The sequence below is a fragment of the Dromiciops gliroides genome, chromosome 2 (genome assembly GCF_019393635.1).
Source record: "Dromiciops gliroides isolate mDroGli1 chromosome 2, mDroGli1.pri, whole genome shotgun sequence".
NCBI classification, from domain to species: domain Eukaryota; kingdom Metazoa; phylum Chordata; class Mammalia; order Microbiotheria; family Microbiotheriidae; genus Dromiciops; species Dromiciops gliroides.
Genome location: NC_057862.1, coordinates 20,608,201 through 20,612,490, shown reverse-complemented (window position 1 = coordinate 20,612,490; position 4,290 = coordinate 20,608,201).

Genomic DNA, 4,290 nt, shown 5'->3' with positions numbered 1-4,290 from the left:
AGGCCAGATTTGAACTCAGGGAGATGTATCCTCTGCATTGCTACCTGGTTGCTCTGTCAACCACATAGTCTTTGATTAATGAATGCTTTCCCAATGAATGATTGATTGATTGACTGAAGGGATATCATCAGTGATTATTGAGCGTCTTCTATATACAAGGCACCAGGGACAGAAAAGGATTGGAAATTAATTTTGAGCAGTGTGTCCTTATAATCAATTCAACAGCTATTTATTAATGAAATGGTATTTGTAAAAGCACATAGTAGGTACTATAGAAACGGTCCCTGTTAAGTGCCTATTAAGCGCCAACCACTGTGCTCAATGTTGGACATCATAAGACAGAAACACAACAATGCCTGCCTCGGGCACCTTCCATTCTACTTGTTTGGTGAGGGATGAAGGGTGGGGGTATGGCAGCAAGATAGAATGAAAAGAGCCTTGGATTTGATGTCAGTGGACCCCGGTTCAAAGATACTCCATCCTGGGGGCAGCTAGGTGGCACAGTGGATAGAGCACCGGCCCTGGGGTCAGGAGGACCTGAGTTCAAATCCGGCCTCAGACACTTAACACTTACAAGCTGGGTGACCCTGGGCAAGTCACTTAACCCCCATTGCCTTACAAAAAAAAGAAAAGAAAAGATACTCCATCCTGCTTCAAGCGCCTCCTGCCTGTGTGACCTTGAGCAAGTGGCTCACCTCCTCTGGACCTTAGCCTCTTCATCTACAAAATGAGGGGTGGGCTGAATGCTCTCGAAGGCCCCTCCCAGCTCTACATCTATGACCCGATGGCCCCAGACTTTGACCTGGGCTATGGATTTCATCAGCATGGGGAACTCCTGGTGTGGAAACTCCCTCCACCTATGTCAATGGGTGATTCATCCGAAACCTGCAAACTGAGGGAGCTGCCTGGGCTAGAGGGAGGGTGTGGTGACTTGCCCGTGATGACACAGTCTGTCTGGATGTGTCAGTAGAAGGGTGGCGTGAACCTTGGTTTTCCCAATTCTGAGGCCAGCTCCTCTGCTCCTCCACGTTGCCTCTCATGTAACACAGAAGTCAATGTAGAGTCATTTCAAGAGGAAGAGATGGGGAGCCTGGGTCAAGAAAGACCCCGGTGGGATGGGTTACAGACGGGATGAGTTGTTTTCTAGATGAGGGAAATGAATCTCAGAGAGAGCAAGTGATTTCCCTAGGCCTACACAGTATCGGACAGCTCATCGGTGGCAGGAGGGCCCCCTGACTCCAAGTGCAAGGCACTTTACACGACAATCTCCTGGAAAGCTCTGAAGACTCGAAGAGCCCACAAATTGTGTGGAAGTATTTTCACTTCTCTTTTCCATAAAACAATTCCTAGCTCTGCTCCTGTCCACTTGATGAGTATGTTGTGGTAAGAAGTCTTCCCTCAGATGAGTTGGACTAGATAGATGGCCCCAGAGGTCCTTTCCGGCTCTCAAATTCTCTGATTCTGTTTCTATGATGCTACTGCCCCCAACGATCAATGTATTCACTTAGACAATGTTCATGGAGTACTTGCTATGTGGTGTAATGTGGGATAGTGGTGAAAGGAGGTAGGGTGGGAAGAAATAAACAGACATACATGAAAGAATTAAGCAAGGCTGTAAAGCCAGATATGTATGTGAAGAAGAAATAGAATGAAGATTGTAGATAATATTTTTGGAGTTCAGAGTTGGAGGTAGTATGGTTTTGTATAAAGAGCATTAAATGTGGAGCATGAGGACTTCAGTTCAAATCCTGGCACTGTTATTTATCATACTATCTATGAACTTGACCAAGCCACATCTCTCTAAGTCTCAGTTTCCTGATCTGTAAAAGGCAAGAGTTCAATTATATGATGAATAGTTATTCATTGTTCTTTTTACTTACTATCTATGTGAGCTTCAGCAAATCATTTAAGCTCTCTGGGCCTCAGTTTCCTTACGTGTAAAAGAGGAAGGGGCAGCTAGGTGGTGCAGTAGATAGAGCACTGGCCCTGGAGTCAGGAGTACCTGAGTTCAAATCCGGCCTCAGACACTTAACACTTACTAGCTGTGTGACCCTAGGCAAGTCACTTAATCCCAATTACCTCACTTAAAAAAAAAAAAAAGAGGGAGAGGAATTGGATTAGATGATAACTGGGGGGTCTTCCAACTCTCAAATTGTGTTTTCCTGTGTTATGTGACCTTGAACCATGAACGTCCCTTCCCAGCTCTAAATCTATGATTCTATGTACTTAGAAGAAGGTCTTCAGTGGAATGCCCCAGAAATCTCGGCTTTGTCTTGTGCTATTGAATATTTTTACTGATGATTTCAAAAGAGGCATGCTCATCAAATCTGCAAGTGACACAATACTGGGAGGGATAGCTCATATGCTGAAAGACAAGAGTCAGCATCAGAAATCAATGAATCAATCAATAAACATAATAGCCCAAGACATTGAGCCAAATTAAGGAAAATGAAATTCAATACATGGAATGTAAAGCCTCACACAAACTCCAGAAATCACCTTCATAAATACAAGATGGGGAAATGCATGGTTAGGTAGCAGTTCATTTGAAAAGTTTCTGGAAGTTTAAGTGGACGGCAAGGTCAATGGGAGCAAAGAGTGTGACACAGCAGTAAAAAGGGGGAATGTGGGGGGTGGCAGAATGCACTCTTCAATTGCATCAAGAAAAGCAGAGCTTCCAGGAAGGAGATGGTCCAGTTCTACTTTGCCCTAGGCGGACTACAGGTAGAGCATCATGTTTAGTTCAAGGTGCCACAGTTTAGGAAGAATGTTGACAAGGGAGTGCTAGTAAATGTTTAAAAGCCAGGTCTCCAGGGAGGAAAATATGTGCTTGACACATTTTTAAAGTTTATCAGCATTTTGGACATTTTCTCCATCAAGTTCTGATTTGTAGCTTTGCTGATTTCCAAGGTCACACACAGAAAATTCTAACAGGTTTTCCTGAGACTCCAGGAACTGGCTCCAACATAGCCCTGGAGGTTGATAAGCTGGACAGAATTTGGAGGAAGGCTTCCAGGATACTGAAAGGCCCTTCAGTTTTGTATAGTCTAGGGCAGAGATGTCAAACACATGACCCATAGCCTGCAACACTCCCAAGTGCCTCCAAACCAGATTAAAATATAATTGGAATACAACAAAAATATATAATTGGAAAATATTTAATAAAAACAAAAATACAATAGGACATAGATGATGTCAATATGTGGTTTTCTAAGTCAATATGCAGCTTTTGCATGGTTTTGAGGCCCTTATTTCAATTTGAGTTTGACACTGCCGCTCTAGGGGCTGTATGAAGGAACTGTGGGTGTTTAGCCTGGAGGAGAGAAAAGTTGGGGCTCTGCAATAGATTAAAGCTATCCCCAGGCGGAATGGCCTGTCTTAGGAGCTAAGGTTCTTCCTCATTGGAGGTCTTCAAGCAGAGGGTGGCTGGACATTGTCAGGTCTATTATAGAATTCTTTTGCAGAAATGGGTTGGCCTACATTATTAATGGGGTCCCTTCCATCTCCAAAAGTCTAACAATCTGCAACCTCTAAGGCACCTTTTGTCTTTTTACCCCCAGTTCCTAGCACAGTCCCTGGAACACAGTCCCTGGTGCTTAATAAATGCCTGTTGTATCTTATACCTTATACTAAAATAAGGTCAAAATGGATATATGATTTAGACATAAGAGGTGATACCATAGCTAAATTAGGAGAGAAAGGAATAGTCTACCTATCAGATCTTTGGAAAGGAAAACAGTTTTTGACCAAACAAGAGATAGAATATATTATAAAATGCAAAATGGATGATTTTGATTACATTAAATTAAAAAATTTTTGTACAAACAGAAGCAATGCATCCAAAATTAGAAGGGAAGCAGAAAGCTGGGAAACAATTTTTGAGGCCAGTACTTCTGATAAAGGCCTCATCTCTAAAACATATAGGGAACTAAATCAAATTTATAAGAACCCAAGTCATTCCCCAATTGAGAAATGGTCAAAGGATATGAACAGGCAGTTTTCTGATGAAGAAACCAAAGCTATCTATTCCCATATGAAAAAATGCTCTAAATCTCTAATGATTAGAGAGATGCAAATAAAAACAACTCTGAGGTATCACCTGACACCTATCAGATTGGCTAAAATGACAAAAAAGGAAAATAATAAATGTTGGAGAAGCTGTGGGAAAATTGGAACACTAATCCATTGTTGGTGGAGCTGTGAACTGATCCAACCATTCTGGAGAGCAATTTGGAATTATGCCCAAAGGGCCATAAAGCTGTGCATACCCTTTGACCCAGCAATACCACT